The 18,744-nt window shown below is 45.6% G+C and overlaps 1 protein-coding gene across 2 annotated transcripts in view; it reads right to left on the minus strand.

The window, feature by feature from the left end:
- The window catches only part of LOC137637111 (ketosamine-3-kinase-like), a 92,700-nt gene that overhangs the window by 51,937 nt on the left and 22,019 nt on the right, over nucleotides 1–18,744 (minus strand). The window lies entirely within an intron of this gene.

Consider the following 18,744-nt stretch of genomic DNA (forward strand, 5'->3'; position numbering starts at 1 on the left):
TTGTATGGTGGGTTGCTGGATAATTGTCGATTATTTTACGACTATAAAATTAAAATTCTGACCCAAAAAATTTTTTTTGAAGGGAAATAAAATCGAAAAAAAAAATGTAAAACAATATTTTAGCTAAAAAAATTTGATGATATTCAATAAAAAAAAAAGTAAACAAAATTTTCCGACAAATAAACATCTAGAGGAATCATTACTCTGTGATAGTTCCTTAGTACGTAGTAATTTTGAAAGAATTGGGAAAAAACGAAAAAATGGCAATCACCGGAAAATCGAACACATACCTATATATACGCCATATCTGGCTAAAAAAAAGATAGGCATGGGTAGCCAGATCATCTAGAAACACTTTCCAACACTATAAAAATATAAGTTTTGCGACACTACTTGCCAATTCCTTGCGGTAACATGACTAAGCAAAAAAATGCAAAACAAATAAAAAGGGGCACTCGTGGAAAAATGGCCATTCTAATATACGGCATTTCAGAAAAAAAAAATTTCAGCCACGTGCTAGGCAAACCATCAAGGCATATTTTCCGACAAATAAACATATAAATGAAATATTACTCTGTGATAGTTCCTTAGTACGTAGTAATTTTGAAAGAAATGGGAAAAAACGAAAAAATGGCAATCACAGGAAAATCGAACACATACTTATATATACGCCATATCTGGCTAAAAAAAAAATAGGCATGGGTAGCCAGATCATCTAGAAACACTTTCCAACACTATAAAAATATAAGTTTTGCGACACTACTTGCCAATTCCTTACGGTAACATGACTAAGCAAAAAAATGCAAAACAAATAAAAAGGGGCACTCGCGGAAAAATGCCCAACATTCTAATATACGGCATCTCAGATAAAAAAAAAAAGACATGCACGTGTTAGCCCAACCATCAAGGCACACTTTCTAACACATAAACATGAAAAAAAAATCAATAATATACGGCAATTCCTTACTACGTAGTAAATTTTTACAAATATTGAAAAAAAACAGAAATTGGCAACCGCAGTTAAATACCCAATATACCAATAACTACGTCGTATCTGACAAAAACAAAATCACGCATGGGTAGCCAGATCATCTAGACACACTTTCCAACATTAAAAAAGCAAAAGTTTTACGACACTATTTCGCAATATCTTACGGAAAAATGACTTGGCAAAAAAATTAAAAAAAATTAAAAAGGGACACTCGCGGTAAAATGCCCGACATTCTAATATACGACATCTCAGATAAAAAAAAAGACATGCACGTGTTAGCCCAACCATCAAGGCACACTTTCTAACACATAAACATGAAAAAAAAAATGAATAATATACAGCAATTCCTTACTACGTAGTAATTTTTACAAATATTGAAAAAAAAAACAGAAATTGGTAACCGCAGTTAAATACCCAATATACCAATAACTACGTCGTATCTGACAAAAACAAAGTCATGCATGGGTAGCCAGATCATCTAGACACACTTTCCAACACTAAACAAGCAAAAGTTTTACGACACTATTTGGCAATATCTTACGGAAAAATGACTTGGCAAAAAAATGAAAAAAAATGAAAAAGGGGCACTCGCGGTAAAATGGTCCTCGTGGTGATGAACGACATTTTAACTAAAAAAAAAAACATGCACATGGTAGCCAAACAATCCACCAAGACTTTCCACAACTGATAACCTATACAAGTTGCACCATTCTACGACAATTTCATAATACGTAATAACTTTGATAATTATGCAAACTACCTCAGAAGGGTAAACTCGGACGCGAACGACCCCGACGCGTCTCAGAAATCGGGGAAGGAGTACAGCTACAGCAATGCACATCTGGACACTACTAGAGCGTGTAGGGGAGACACCTCCTGCAGGTCGATCACCCACAAATTCAGTCACAGGGGTGAGTCACGTGAGAAAAACCTGTTTTTTTTTGACGCTCGGGGTCGCAAACGACCCACCGTACCTATCCAGGGTTAAAAGCCCAAGATGGAGACGACTGGCAAAATCTAACCGAGGCCCTTTGCATCAATAGGTGTAAGAGATGATGATAAATTGCTTATGATGTTACTGCATATTGGGATCATGAATTTGTACTTGAGAAATCTTTTCCAAACCTCATTGTTAATGATGATACTTTTTCCCTTTGAGCAATATTATTAGTAATATTATTACTAAGCAAGCTACAATCCTAGTAGGAAAAGCAGGATTCTATAAGCCCTGTAAAGGTTCCAACAGAGAAAAATGTTATTTTGATAATAAAATAAATTTTTGAATATACTTACCCGGTGATTATAATAGCTGCAGCTCTGCTGCTCGACAGAAAACTCTACGTAAAAAATCCGCCAGCGATCGCTATGCAGGTAGGGGGTGTACTTCAACAGCGCCATCTGTCGTCCAGATACCCAGTACTCATTGTAAACAAAGAACTCAATTTTCTCCTCGGTCCACTGCGTCTCTATTGGGGAGGAAGGGAGGGTCCTTTAATTTATAATCACCGGGTAAGTATATTCAAAAATTTATTTTATTATCAAAATAAAATTTTTCAATATTTAACTTAGCCGGTGATTATAATAGCTGATTCACACCCAGGGGGGTGGGTAGAGACCAGCAATAAATGTTTACATTATTATGAGCTAAGGATTTTTTATTTCATTTTAGAAGTTATCAAAATAACAAAAATAAAATAAATAGGTACCTGGTAAGGAAGTCGACTTGAACAATTACTCTGCCTTTTTAAGTACGTCTTCCTTACGGAGCCTCGCGATCCTCTTAGGATGCTGAGCGACCCCTAGGATCTGAAGTATGAAGGGTTGCAACCCATACCACAGGACCTCATCAAAACCTCTAATCTAGGCGCTTCTCAAGAAAAGAATTTGACCACCCGCCAAATCAACCAGGATGCGAAAGGCTTCTTAGCCTTCCGGACAACCCAAAAACAACAATAAAAAAAATTTCAAGAGAAAGATTAAAAAGGTTATGGAATTAGGGGAATGTAGTGGTTGAGCCCTCACCCACTACTGCACTCGCTGCTACGAATGGTCCCAGAGTGTAGCAGTTCTCGTAAAGAGACTGGACATCCTTAAGATAAAAAGATGCGAACACTGACTTGCTTCTCCAATAGGTTGCGTCCATTATACTTCGCAGAGATCTATTTTGTTTAAAGGCCACTGAAGTTGCGACAGCTCTAACTTCATGTGTCCTTACCTTCAGCAAAGCTTGGTCTTCTTCACTCAGATGTGAATGAGCTTCTCGTATTAACAGTCTGATAAAATAGGATAAAGCATTCTTTGACATAGGCAAAGATGGTTTCTTAACTGAACACCATAAAGCTTCTGACTGTCCTCGTAAGGGTTTAGTTCGTCTTAAATAGAACTTAAGAGTTCTCACAGGGGATAAGACTCTTTCTAGTTCATTTCCAACCATATTTGATAGGCTTGGAATATCGAACGATTTCGGCCAAGGACGAGAAGGTAGCTCGTTTTTGGCTAGAAAACCAAGTTGTAAAGAACATGTAGCCGTTTCAGATGAAAATCCGATGTTCCTGCTGAAGGCGTGAATCTCACTGACTCTTTTAGCTGTGGCTAAGCAAACCAGGAAAAGAGTCTTTAAAGTGAGATCTTTAAAGGAGGCTGATTGTAGCGGCTTGAACCTTTCTGACATGAGGAATCTTAGTACCACGTCTAAATTCCAACCAGGTGTAGCCAAACGACGCTCCTTCGTGGTCTCAAAAGACTTAAGGAGGTCCTGTAGATCTTTGTTGTTGGAAAGATCTAAGCCTCTGTGACGGAAGACTGATGCCAACATGCTTCTGTAACCCTTGATAGTGGGAGCTGAAAGAGATCTTTCTTTCCTCAGGTATAAAAGGAAGTCAGCTATTTGAGTTACAGAGGTACTGGTCGAGGATACTGATACTGACTTGCACCAGTTTCGGAAGACTTCCCACTTCGATTGGTAGACTCTAAGGGTGGATGTCCTCCTTGCTCTAGCAATCGCCCTGGCTGCCTCCTTCGAAAAGCCTCTAGCTCTCGAGAGTCTTTCGATAGTCTGAAGGCAGTCAGACGAAGAGCGTGGAGGCCTTGGTGTACCTTCTTTACGTGTGGCTGACGTAGAAGGTCCACCCTTAGAGGAAGCGTTCTGGGAACGTCCACTAGCCATCGAAGTACCTCGGTGAACCATTCTCTCGCGGGCCAGAGGGGAGCAACTAACGTCAACCTTGTCCCTTCGTGAGAGGCGAACTTCTGCAGTACCTTGTTGACAATCTTGAACGGGGGGAATGCATATAGGTCTAGATGTGACCAATCTAGGAGAAAGGCATCTATATGAACTGCTGCTGGGTCCGGGATTGGTGAGCAATATATTGGGAGCCTCTTGGTCATCGAGGTTGCGAAGAGATCTATGGTTGGCTGGCCCCATGTGGCCCAAAGTCTCTTGCACACATCCTTGTGAAGGGTCCATTCTGTTGGAATGATTTGTCCCTTTCGACTGAGGCAATCTGCCATGACATTCAAGCTGCCTTGGATGAACCTCGTTACTAGCGAAATGTTTAGACCTTTTGACCAGGTGAGGAGGTCCCTTGCGATCTCGTACAACGTCATAGAGTGGGTCCCTCCTTGCTTGGAGATGTACGCCAAAGCCGTGGTGTTTTCCGAGTTCACCTCCACCACTTTGCCTTGAAGGAGAGACTTGAAGCTTTTCAAGGCCAGATGAACTGCCAGTAGCTCCTTGCAGTTGATATGCATTGTCCTTTGACTCGAGTTCCAAGTTCCCGAGCATTCCCGACCGTCTAATGTCGCGCCCCAGCCTGTGTCCAATGCGTCCGAGAAGAGAACGTGGTTGGGAGTCTGAACAGCCAGGGGCAGACCCTCTCTGAGGCTGATACTGTCCTTCCACCAAGTCAGGCAAGACTTCATCTTCTCGGAAATGGGGATCGAGACCGCTTCTAGCGTCTTGTCCTTTTTCCAGTAAACAGCTAGGTGATATTGAAGAGGACGGAGGTGTAGTCTTCCTAACGATACGAACTGTTCCAGGGATGATAGTGTCCCTATCAGACTCATCCACTGCCTGACTGAACACCGTTCCTTCTTCAGCATGTTCTGGATGCATAACTGGGCTTGGCTCGTTCTGGGGGCCGACGGAAAAGCCCGAAAAGCTAGACTGTAAATCTCCATCCCTAAATACACAATAGTTTGGGATGGGACCACTTGAGACTTTTCCAAATTGACAAGGAGACCCAATTCCTTGGTCAGATCTAGAGTCCACTTTAGATCCTTCAGACAGCGACGACTGGAAGAAGCTCTTAGAAGCCAGTCGTCCAAATAGAGGGAGGCTCGGATGTCCGCTAAATGAAGGAATTTGGCTACATTCCTCATCAGCCTCGTAAACACAAGAGGAGCTGTGCTTAGGCCAAAGCACAGGGCTTGACACTGGTAGACAACCTTTTCGTAAACAAATCTCAGAAAAGGTTGGGAGTCTGGGTGGATGGGGACGTGGAAGTATGCGTCCCTTAGGTCTAAAGAGACCATCCAGTCTTCCCTTCTGACCGCTGCTAGAACGGACTTTGTGGTCTCCATGGAGAACGTCTGCTTTATGACAAAGACATTCAGCGCACTGACGTCTAGCACCGGCCTCCACCCTCCTGTCTTCTTTGCCACTAAGAAGAGACGGTTGTAGAAGCCCGGGGTTTGATGGTCCAGGACTTTGACTACCGCTCCCTTTTCTAGTAAGAGAGACACCTCCTGTTTCAATGCTCGTCTCTTGTCGTCCTCTCTGTACCTGGGAGAGAGATCGATGGGAGACGTTGCTAGAGGGGGTTTTCGTACAAACGGGATCTTGTACCCCTCTCTGAGCAACTTCACAGATTGTGCATCTGCGCCTCTCTTCTCCCAGGTCCGCCAGAAGTTCTTGAGTCTGGCTCCCACTGCTGTCTGAAGAAGCTGGCAGTCAGACTCTGCCTTTAAAGGACTTGGTTCCTTTCTTCTTTCCACGTCTCCCTTCGGCACGAGCACCTCCTCTGCTGGAGGCTCTGCCACGAAAGGGCGGAATAAATCGGGAACGCTGGAGTGTCCATCCTTGGTCTAGCTGACAAGGTAGGCAAAGGGGTGGCTTTGCGAGCAGAGGACGCAACCAGGTCATGAGTGTCCTTCTGAATCAAAGACGCAGCAATCTCCTTAATCAAGTCCTCTGGAAAGAGGCACTTAGAAAGAGGAGCAAACAGAAGTTCGGATCTTTGACAAGGTGTCACTCCAGCTGACAGGAAAGAGCAAAGGTTCTCACGCTTCTTGAGGACTCCGGATACGAACGATGCAGCAAGCTCACTAGACCCGTCACGTATGGCCTTGTCCATGCAGGACATGAGGAGCAAGGAAGTTTCCTTCTCAGACGGAGAGATCTTCCTGCTTAAAGCTCCCAGACACCAGCCTAAAAAGTTGAAGACCTCAAAGGCTCTAAATAACCCTTTCAAAAGGTGGTCTAGGTCCGAAGATGACCAACATATTTTCGAGCGTCTCATGGCTAGCCTGCGGGGAGAGACTACCAGACTTGAGAAGTCGCCCTGGGCAGAGGCAGGAACTCCCAAGCCGAGAACTTCTCCCGTGGCATACCAGACGCTCGATTTAGAAGAGAGTTTAGCAGGGGGAAACATAAAGGCTGTCTTCCCTAGACTCTTTTTGGACTGCATCCAATCTCCTATCACTCGTAAAGCTCTCTTGGACGAGCGTGCGAGGACGAGTCTAGTAAAGGCAGGCGAGGATGACGGCATACCTAATACAAACTCTGACGGAGGAGAGCGCGGAGCCACAGACACGAACTGGTCCGGAAACATCTCTTTGAACAGAGCTAGAACTTTTCTAAAGTCCAAAGAGGGTTGCGTGGACTTAGGCTCGTCAAGGTCCGAATGTGGTTCATCAACGTGAGCGGCACCATCATCATCCGAAAGTCCATCATCCGAGTATTGAGGAGGAAGCGGCAATGGAGTAGGTAACGGCTGGTTAGCCAAGTCCGGTCGCACGGGTGCACGCGTGACTGAACCGGACGCAACGTCATGGAACTGTTGCCCAGTCTGTGAGCTGGCAACAACCATAGCAGCGCGGGGACGCACAGCGTCTACTCCAGACTGTCTAGCCTGATGCGGGTGAGCAGTGGCAACCACACTGGGTTGCGGAGGTTGACGCACCGCGTCAAAACAAAACAACTCTGACTGTTGTTGTGTCTCGCGAACGTCAACGGAAGGCTCCGTGCGTCGCCGAACGTCAACATGCGGCTGGCAGGGTACACTGGAACGCATGGGTGGCGGAACTCTCTCAACTGGAGTGCGCAAGAAGGTTGCCTCAGCGTCCACAGGACGCACAACCGAGTGTGTGGGTGGTTGTAGGCAAGAGGCTGGTGCAGCAGCAACCTTCTCCGCACGAAAGTCCTGCATCAGAGACGTTAATTGTGACTGCATGGTCTGCAGCAAAGACCACTTGGGGTCTGCAGGAGCAGGTGCGGCAACAGACGGTGTAACTGTCTGCGGCGGTACCGCTTTGCCTCTCTTAGGAGGTGAACAGTCATCGGAAGACTGCAACGAGTCCGAACTGACCCAGTGGCTACAACTGGGCCGTTGGACTTGCGCGGAAGGGACCGACTTGCGCTTAAGCGGTCGTGAGACCTTGGTCCATGGTTTCTTGCGAGAAACCTCTTCCGCAGACGAGGAATAAATGGGCTCTCTCGTCTTTGTGTGGGTGGGGCGATCTTGGTTAGATACGCCCGAAACCACGGAGGGAACGTCTGTTCGCTGATTAAAGCCTCTCGAACCCATTGGTCGTACGACATTGCTTCTCCCCTGGACTTGGGAGCTTGCAAGAGGTCCCGGACTAGGAGGACGACAGGCACGAACAGACGAACCCTCAAGCGCAACACTATCCACAACACTATCACTCACTTTATCACTTCCCACTGCACTCTTACACTTCAGCTCCTTGACGTCCGCCATGAGCTGGTTACGGTCACTAGCCAGGGACTCAACTCTCTCACCCAGAGCTTGGATGGCACGCATCATATCAGCCATCGAAGGTTCCTGAGTGCCAGAAGGGGGATTAGGAGCAACCACTACAGGGGAAGGAATAGGTTGTGGGGCATGAGGAGAGGAAAAATCAACAGAACGAGATGAACTTCTCCTGACTCTATCTCTCTCTAGCCTACGTGTATATTTCTGGAATTCGATAAAATCGAATTCCGAAAGCCCAACGCATTCCTCACATCGATCTTCCAATTGACAGGTTTTATCCCGACAATTGGAACAAACGGTGTGACGATCGATAGAGGCCTTCGGAAGACGCCTTGAACAGTCCCTAGCATTACACTTCCTGAATTTTGGGACTTAAGAAGGGTCAGCCATTTTGAATTGGTCAAAGGGGAATTCAAAATCTATCCAAAGTCATCAACAAATAATCCGATATCAAAAAAAGAATGCAAGGATTTATTGAAGAGAAAGCCTGCACAGCGAAAGCTCAAAACTAGAAAAGTGTACTTCACCAAATAGTTGTGAAAACAAATCCAGTTAGCAACAGCGAATTAGTAGGTCTTGCCGGTAGCACGACAGAGAGAAAATTGAGTTCTTTGTTTACAATGAGTACTGGGTACTTGGACGACAGATGGCGCTGTTGAAGTACACCCCCTACCTGCATAGCGATCGCTGGCGGATTTTTTACGTAGAGTTTTCTGTCGAGCAGCAGAGCTGCAGCTATTATAATCACCGGCTAAGTTAAATATTGAAAAATAATCCAGCAAGGAAAGGAAATAAGAAAACAGATAATGTGCTCAAGTGTACCCTCAAGCAAGAGAACTCTATCCCAAGACAGTGGAAGATATTCATGAAATTATTTGGTGGTCCTTTAATTAACTAGTCCCTCAACAAAGATTTTCATCTTAGTTCCCTGCCTAACTACTGTATCTTACTTAACCCTTTTACCCCCAAAGGACGTACTGGTACGTTTCACAAAAGCCATCCCTTTACCCCCATGGACGTACCGGTACGTCCTCGCAAAAAAATGCTATAAAATTTTTTTTTTTTTTCATATTTTTGATAATTTTTTTGAGAAAATTCAGGCATTTTCCAAGAGAATGAGACCAACCTGACCTCTCTATGACAAAAATTAAGGCTTTTAGAGCAATTTAAATAAAATATACTGCAAAATGTGCTTGGAAAAAAATAACCCCCTGGGGGTTAAGGGTTGGAAATTTCCAAATAGCCTGGGGGTAAAAGGGATAACCTGAATTCTTCTTTGTCTACAGCCTTTACCCATCTCTGTATGGAGTCGCTGTTTCGTATAAGCCTTCTCCATTCTCTTCTATCCTGGGCCTCCTGTTCGCTTAATCCTTTTTCCAGCATGTCCTTTACTACTTTACCTTCCCATATCTGAACTTTGGCCTTCCCCTCTTCCTTCCCTCATCCACCTCCATTTCCATGACCCTTTGGCACTCCTAAATCTATACATAAAACAGTTGCTCTGTTCCAAAATAGTGTATCATTTCTATAATCATCTCAATGAAACAAGCAAAGATGTTGATGAAGATTGACAGTGGACTTCTCTCCTCTTCTTGAAAAGACCCCTTAAGACGGATACTGACTGCTGTTCAACTACAGCCATCTTCGGCTGTCTTCACTTCTTCCTCTACTTATCCAAATGGCAAAGATTTCCAGCTATTGAAGATTTACTTTCATTAACAATATTGTCTGTTGTCAACAAAGTTAAGGGCTGAAACATGTTATTTTTATTAATAAAATAAATTTTTGAATATACTTACCCGATAATCATGTAGCTGTCAACTCCGTTGCCCGACAGAATTCTATGGAGGGATACGCCAGCTATCACAATACTAGAAGGGGGTGTACTTACCAGCGCCACCTGTGGCCAGGTACTCAATCATTTGTTGTTTACACCTCCTCAATTATTCCTCGGTCCACTGGTTCTCTCTGGGGAGGAAAGGGAGGGTCGATTAAATCATGATTATCGGGTAAGTATATTCAAAAATTTATTTTATTAATAAAAATAACATTTTTCAATATTAAACTTACCCGATAATCATGTAGCTGATTCACACCCAGGGAGGTGGGTGAAAACCAGTGTACATGATTAAAGGATAGCTAAGTATCCCCAAATTTCATATAACAGTTATCTCAAATAACAATGAAATAATAAGTACCTGGTAAGGAAGTCGAATAGAACCGTTACTCTGCCTTTTATTTAAAGTTCGTCTTCCTTACTGAGCGCAGCGTTCCTCTTGGAGGCTGAATCAACCCAAAGGTGCCAAAGTACAAGGGGTTGCAACCCTACTAAAGGACCTCTACCAAACCTTTAACCCAGGCGCTTCTCAAGAATGAATAGACTACCCGCCAAATCCAAGGATGCGGAAGGCTTCTTAGCCTACCGTAACAACCATAAAAACAACAATAAAAGTATTCAAGAGAAAGGTTAAAAAGGTTATGGGATTATGGGAATGTAGTGGCTGAGCCCTCACCTACTACTGCACTCGCTGCTACGAATGGTCCCAGGGTGTAGCAGTTCTCGTAAAGAGACTGGACATCTTTCAGATAAAATGATGCAAACACTGACTTGCTCCTCCAATAGGTTGCATCCATAATGCTCTGCAGAGAACGGTTTTTATTAAAGGCCAACGAAGTAGCTACAGCTCTTACTTCGTGGGTCCTTACCTTCAGCAATGCAAGGTCTTCCTCCTTTAAGTGAGAATGTGCTTCTCTGATCAGAAGCCTTATATAGTACGAAAGCCCATTCTTGGACATGGGTCTCGAGGGTTTCTTGATGGCACACCATAAGGCTTCTGACTGTCCTCGAATAGGTTTAGACCTCTTCAGATAATATTTGAGAGCTCTGACAGGGCAAAGAACTCTCTCTAGTTCGTTACCTACCATGTTGGAGAGGCTAGGTATTTCGAACGATCTAGGCCAAGGACGTGAAGGAAGCTCGTTCTTTGCTAGGAATCCAAGCTGAAAAGAACATGTAACTGATTCGGTTGTGAAACCAATGTTCTTGCTGAAGGCATGAACCTCACTGACTCTCTTAGCTGTTGCAAGGCAAACGAGAAAAGCAGTCTTGAGGGTAAGATCCTTGAAGGAAGCTGACTGGAGAGGTTCGAACCTAGATGTCATAAGGAACCTTAGGACTACGTCCAGATTCCAGCCTGGAGTGGAAAGACGACGTTCTTTAGACGTCTCAAAAGACTTGAGAATGTCTTGAAGGTCCTTGTTGGAAGACAGGTCCAAACCCCTGTGGCGGAGGACTGAGGCCAACATGCTCCTATACCCTTTAATCGTAGATGTTGAAAGGGATCTCTCATTCCTAAGATGAAGAAGGAAGTCAGCTATCTGGATCACAGAGGTATTGGTAGAGGATATTGAATTGGCTCTACACCAGCTTCGGAAGACCTCCCACTTAGACTGGTAGACTCTACGAGTGGAAATTCTTCTAGCTCTGGCAATCGCACTGGCTGCCTCCTTCGAAAAGCCTCTAGCTCTAGCGAATCTTTCGACAGTCTGAAGGCAGTCAGTCGAAGAGCGTGGAGGTTTGGGTGCAACCTGTCTACGTGTGGTTGACGTAGAAGGTCCACTCTTAGAGGTAGAGTCCTGGGGAAGTCGACTAGCCATTGACGTACCTCTGTGTACCATTCTCTTGCAGGCCAAAGGGGAGCAACCAGCGTCAGCCGTGTCCCTTCGTGCGAGACGAATTTCTGCAGAACTTTGTTTATAATCTTGAACGGAGGGAATGCGTACAGGTCGAGATGGGACCAGTTCAGAAGAAAAGCATCTACATGAACCGCTGCAGGGTCTGGAACAGGGGAACAATAAAGCGGAAGTCTCTTGGTGATGGAGGTGGCAAACAGGTCTATGGTAGGTTGACCCCACAAGGTCCAAAGTCTGTTGCACACACTCTTGTGGAGGGTCCATTCCGTGGGAATGACCTGATTCCTTCTGCTGAGGCGATCCGCTGAAACATTCATATCGCCCTGGATGAACCTCGTGACCAGAGTGAGGTTTAGACCTCTTGACCAAATGAGGAGGTCCCTTGCGATCTCGTAAAGGCTCCTCGAATGGGTCCCTCCTTGCTTGGAGATGTAAGCCAAGGCTGTGGTGTTGTCTGAATTCACCTCCACCACTTTGCCTAGCAGGAGGGACTTGAAGTTCAACAGGGCAAGATGGACTGCTAACAGTTCCTTGCAATTGATGTGGAGTAATCCTTGTTCCTTGTTCCACACTCCTGAGCATTCCCGTCCGTCCAAGGTCGCACCCCAGCCCGAGTCCGATGCATCCGAGAAGAGATGAAGATGGGGGGTCTGGATGGCCAATGATAGACCCTCCTTGAGAAGAAGATTGTGCTTCCACCACCGGAGAGTGGTCTTCATCTCTTGGTTGATAGGGATAGAGACTGCTTCTAGAGTCGAGCCCTTGTCCCAATGAGCTGCAAGATGGAATTGAAGAGGGCGGAGGTGGAGTCTCCCCAGCTCGACAAACAGGGCCAGAGATGAGAGGGTCCCTGTGAGACTCATCCACTGTCTCACTGAGCAATTGCTCCTCTTCAGCATGCTCATGATGCACTGTAGGGCTTGGTTTATCCTGGGGGCCGATGGAAAAGCCCGAAAATCCCGACTCTGAATCTCCATTCCCAGGTACACAATGGATTGGGAGGGAATGAGTTGAGATTTCTCTATATTGACTAATAGACCTAGGTCTCTGATTAGATCTAAAGTCCAAGAGAGGTTCTCCAGACAACGACGACTCGTGGAGGCTCTCAACAGCCAGTCGTCTAGGTAGAGGGAGGCTCTGATGTTCGATAAGTGCAGGAATTTCGCTACATTCCTCATCAGATGAGTAAAGACCATAGGAGCTGTGCTTAGGCCAAAACACAGGGCTTGGAACTGATAGACAACCTTTCCGAAAACGAATCTCAGGAAAGGTTGGGAGTCTGGATGAATGGGAACGTGAAAGTATGCATCTTTCAAGTCCAACGAGACCATCCAGTCCTCCTGTCTGACCGCTGCTAAGACCGACTTGGTCGTCTCCATTGTGAACGTCTGCTTGGTGACATACTCGTTGAGAGAGCTGACGTCCAGCACCGGTCTCCAACCTCCTGTCTTTTTGGCCACAAGAAAGAGACGGTTGTAGAAGCCCGGGGATTGATGGTCCCGGACTATAACCACTGCCTTCTTCTGCACAAGTAGCGACACCTCCTGTTGCAATGCTAGCCTCTTGTCCTCTTCTTTGTAGTTGGGAGAGAGGTTGATGGGCGATGTGGTCAGAGGCGGTTTGAGGCAGAATGGAATCCTGTAACCGTACCTCAGCCAACTGACAGACTGTGCGTCTGCACCTCTCTTCTCCCAGGCTTGCCAGAAGATCTTGAGCCTGGCTCCTACTGTTGTCTGGAGAATCTGAGAGTCAGTGCTTTCCCTTAGATGTCCTGGGTCCTTTCTTAGACTTGCCCCTGTGAGAGTCTGGACGGGAGCTTCCTCGGCTGGGGGCTCTACCACGAAAGGGCGGTATGAACCTAGTGGCCGGGGTATCAGCCACTGGAGAGCGATAAGTCTTGGGGACAGAGGTGGTAACCTTAGACTTACGAGCCGATGAGGCTACAAGATCGTGCGTGTCCTTCTGTATCAGGGCAGCCGACAAGTCCTTAACTAGCTCCTCGGGAAAGAGGAACTTTGAGAGTGGAGCAAAAAGGAGCTGTGACCGCTGGCACGGTGTAATGCTGGCTGAGAGGAAGGAACACAGTTGTTCCCTTTTCTTCAACACCCCTGATACAAATAACGACGCTAGCTCACCCGATCCATCCCTGATAGCCTTATCCATGCAGGACATAATTAACATGGCAGAGTCTTTGTCCGCAGGAGATGTTTTCTTGCTGAGGGCTCCCAGGCACCAGTCGAGAAAGTTGAACATTTCGAAAGCTCTGAACAACCCTTTCAGAAGATGATCCAGGTCTGAGAAGGTCCAACAAACCTTCGAGCGTCTCATCGCAGTCCTCCTAGGCGAGTCCACCAGACTTGAGAAGTCAGCCTGGGCAGAGGCAGGAACTCCCAAGCCTGGTGCTTCCCCTGTGGCATACCAAACGCAACCTTTCGATGCGAGCTTCGTTGGAGGGAACATGAAGGAAGTCTTGCCCAGGTGTTGTTTAGACTGAAGCCACTCCCCTAAGGTCCTTAAGGCCCTCTTGGAGGATCTAGCTAGGACAAGCTTAGTATAGCTCGACTTAGCTTGTTGCACGCCTAGCGAAAACTCAGATGGAGGAGAGCGGGGAACAGCAGAGACGAAGTGGTCAGGGTAAAGCTCCCTGAGTAGAGCCAAGACCTTTCTAAAATCAACAGACAATGGAGAAAGCTTAGACTCCTCCACGTCTGATGAGGGATCAAGATGTGCCTCCTCATCATCCGACACTTCATCAGCAGAAGGTAGCGAAGCAAAAGGACCAGAATGCTGAACCGCAGAGTCAGAACGGGAAGGAACAACAACAGAGGTTTCCTCAACTTGATGGAAAACCTGAGGTTCAGACTGCATAGGTTGAACAACAGTCGGAGCAGAAGGCAGGTGCAAGGGTGAAGGAGGTTGACTCCTAGCAAGAGTTGCACCCAAGGATTGCACCAGCTGAGCGGAGGACGGAGGCGGAGTAGTCCGTTCCTGTTCCTGAGAGATGAGTGGAGCATGAGAAGGTTGAGGCTGCGCAGAACAAGGTAAAGTTCTAGCAAGCTGAGGCTCCTGAGGCGCAAGTGCATGGTGTAGATGAGCTTGCCTAGATGAGGGTTGAACTCGGTGCAGCGCTGGTTGAGCAGACAGACTCACGGAGGGGAGAGGTTGTTGTACCCCAACCGAGAGTTGCACCACTGGTGGAGCAGCAAGGGGAGGAGGAGGAAGAGTGTAACTCTCCTGATCCCCAAGCAAAGGTTGCCTTAAAGAAGGCTGAGGCTGAACAACACTGTGAACAGCAAACTCCGAAAGTGGTTCAACATCGTACGCCTGGCAGATGGTGCTGCGACCAGGCGGAGCAGGTGCAGGCTGGGCGAGCACAGGCGGAGCAGGTGCAGGCTGGGCGAGCACAGGTGCAGCGAGAACAGGTGGAGGAAGTGCAGGAGGTGCAACACTCTCAGCCCGACATTCACGCATTAAGTCCGAAAGCTGAACTTGCATGGACTGAAGCAGGGTCCACTTGGGGTCGGCAGAAGCGATAAAAGACTGAGGTAAAGTCACAGTCGGGGTCTGTATAGGCAGAACCTTACTCCTCTTGGGCGGAGTACTGTCGACCGATGACAGAGGCGAGTCGGAGCTGAGCCAATGACTGCAACCTGGCTGAGCACTCGCTGACTGAACTCTACGTTTAAGCGGTCTCGAGACCTGAGACCAACGTTTCTTCCCTGCATGAAGATCAGCGGACGAGAAGACGGGCTCAATCGTCTGCAGGTGGGAGTGACGGTCTAAGGAAGACACGCCCGCAACCACCGAGGATAATTCTGTGCGCCTAACAAGGCCTGTCGAACCCTTAAGCCCTTCGACATTGCTTCTCCCCTGGGCATGGGAGCTTGCAAGAGGTCCCGGACTGGGAGGACGACTGGCTCGCACAGAAAAATCCTCACGCACCACACTGGCACCACTAGCACTTGGCACTGCACAGACACTAGCACTCGTCACAGCACTGGCACTATTTCCACCCACTGCACTCTTGACCTTCAGTTCTTTAACCTCGGCCATCAGAGACTTATGGTCACTTACCACTGATTCTACTTTATCTCCTAAAGCCTGAATAGCACGCAAAACAGTTGACATATCAGGCGGAGGGCACACAGTAGGTTCGGGGGTAGCCACTACAGGGGTAGGAAAAGGTAGGGGATCATGAGGTGAGGAAAACATAGAAGAGTGAGAAGAACTTCTCCTAGCTCTAGTTCTCTCTAACTTGGATGAATATTTTAAAAGACGTACAAAATCCAATTCCGAAAGTCCGGCGCACTCCTCACACCGATTTTCTAATAGACAGGGCCTGTCCCTACAGTCAGAACAAGCGGTGTGAGGATCTACCGAGACCTTCGGAATACGCCTATTGCAAGACCTACATCGTCTATGGGAGGGAGCTTGCGAAACGTCAGACATCTTGTTTCAAAGAGAAAGTCAAAGGGTGATCCAAAAAACAAGCAAAAATTCATTAACCGTTAATCAGAGTTTATATAAAAGCTAACTAGCTAATATAAAAAGGATTCCAGTATGCGACAGCCGTTAATCTAAGAGAATACTTCACCAAATATCCATGAATAAACTCGAAGACCATGAGCGTATCCCAGAACGTCTAGCCGGAAGCACGACAGAGGAATAATTGAGGAGGTGTAAACAACAAATGATTGAGTACCTGGCCACAGGTGGCGCTGGTAAGTACACCCCCTTCTAGTATTGTGATAGCTGGCGTATCCCTCCATAGAATTCTGTCGGGCAACGGAGTTGACAGCTACATGATTATCGGGTAAGTTTAATATTGAAAATCTGGCATTTTATATTTCATAGACTCGGATACCACGCTACCAATATCCCAGGCATGTCAATGATACGATTAGCATCATATTATTCAAATTACAAATCTTAAAAGTAATTTGTATTTTTCCTAGTTATGCAAACACGAGTCGTTCAGGTAGGATGGCCGATGAATCTTTCAACGGGCAGTTAAGCAACAGGTGCGAGCAGGCCGAGGTGCTCCGCCTCCCTCACCTGTCGGAGTTTCTTCACTCATGACCTCTCGGCTCAGAACTGAGAGGAGTGTTTGAGGAGGGAAGTATAATCTAAAGGACTTAGGTTTGTATAGTTAGGAAATTAACAAATTTGTAAATAAATTGTATTTTTCCTAGCGATAAAAACCTGGAGCTCTTTACATATGGGTGTTTATTTCGGCGAAGCTGAGTATAACCATTAAAGCTTTTGCAAGGTGTAACTACCCTCCACTAGTGGGAGGGGGGGGTAGCGGGGGTAGGGTAGCCACCCTGCTCACACCAGCACTAGCGACTGACTGTCACTTTTTATTTCGGCTACGTAGAGTAAAGATATAGTCTTTCTTTCGGCGAAGCTGAAACTACCCTCCGTTAGTTAGGCAGGGGGGGGGGTTAGTCAAGCCACCATGCGCACACCAACACAAGTGACTGACTGTCATTTCTTATTTCGGCTCGGTAAAGACATAGTCTTTACCTCCCGTCAAACATTTTAACCAGTTTATGATTAAAAGCTACTAGCCTAAAATCTTCATAAAATGTCCTTTTTCTTTCAGAGCTACCTTCCTCGGGGCTCACGGGTTTCCCGTGCTAGGCAAGGTAGCAAGGGGTCTTACTGTTGGGCAAGAGAAGGGAGCAGACATCCGGCCTAGACCAACACCCCGGCGAGAGTCTGAAGGTCTTCGACTAAGAGTCTTGCGCCCGCTCAACTGTTTTGGCCTCGGCTTCTGCTCGCCAAGACGCTCGCTCTGCTTCGACAGGCGGGCGGAAGCAGTTGCTAACGAGGGTTCCTAACAATATTAGTTTCAAGCACTCAGAAGAAATGACTTTACAATTTACATAATAATAATGACTTCATTCCTTTTTTTTTGTTTTGGTCTGTTAGTGTTGAAGTACTGAGCAGTATGGTACAAGAATTTAACCAAATGTTTTCCTAAAGATTGACAGTTGATAAGGATTTTTAAATGATTAAAAGGCGATATTGCCGTTACTAAAACAGCGATGAAAAGGAGAATATTATGTAAATATAATATAATTCTCTAACAACTTATTACTCAAGTAAACAAGTAATGAATACGGACAGTCAGAGATGTGTTATATCTTGATGGAAAAGGGATCAAGTGATGATCATATGTGTACAGTATATGGTTTAGTCTCTAGGACATGGTCCCGTCCCTTGCCTCTGCCACTCATGAGCGACTTTTAAACCTTTTAAACACTTATAAACTTAGGCCATTTCCATGTGTATCACTTAATATCCTTAGATAAAAACAAAATAAGTTCTTGTGAGTCACACTGTATACATAGGCATAATAGATTCGCAACAATGATCTTGACTGTTTAGCATTCAACACCACCTAGTCATTTTGGTCTATGATGTTCTACATTCATGGCTGATGTCTGCTCATGATTACCACCAGACAGATAAGACATTAATTGCGGAATTCTCTGTTGATGCAACTCAAAAATAAATTCAAAATAAATCTACTATCATTAGATCTCAACCTGAAGGCCCGCTCAAGAAATACATCGGTCAATGAAGGTATTCAAGGCTGAAAAATAACAAAAACATTCAACGACAGACAGAGATAATTGACATGTTTTAGTGGACACCAACATCATGGAAAATCCGAAAGCATTTCAGACTGAACATTCGAAGGTCTGTTGAATACATTGAGGTTGATCAGACTACCAAATTTTCAATATATCTTATAATAGTGATAAAAAAACTCTAATAAACTTAAACTTGCAAATCATAATTGATATTGTAAACAGAAAGTCCTCAACTAACTAACTTAATAAGTTCAAAGAAGCCGTTTGTAGGCTGAACTTCGTTGAATTTCAGCCTAGGTTAGGCTTAACCTAATTCGCATGCCTACGATTTTCAACTGCAAAAGTCAACAAATAGTTTCGTTTCATAATACAAACGTCGTCTTGGTTACTGCATTACATTATATAATATTTAATTACAGTACTGTATTTCATTATGAACTCTTGATACATTATCTGAGACTTG

This window comes from Palaemon carinicauda, unplaced genomic scaffold (genome assembly GCF_036898095.1).
Source record: "Palaemon carinicauda isolate YSFRI2023 unplaced genomic scaffold, ASM3689809v2 scaffold539, whole genome shotgun sequence".
Lineage (NCBI taxonomy): Eukaryota > Metazoa > Arthropoda > Malacostraca > Decapoda > Palaemonidae > Palaemon > Palaemon carinicauda.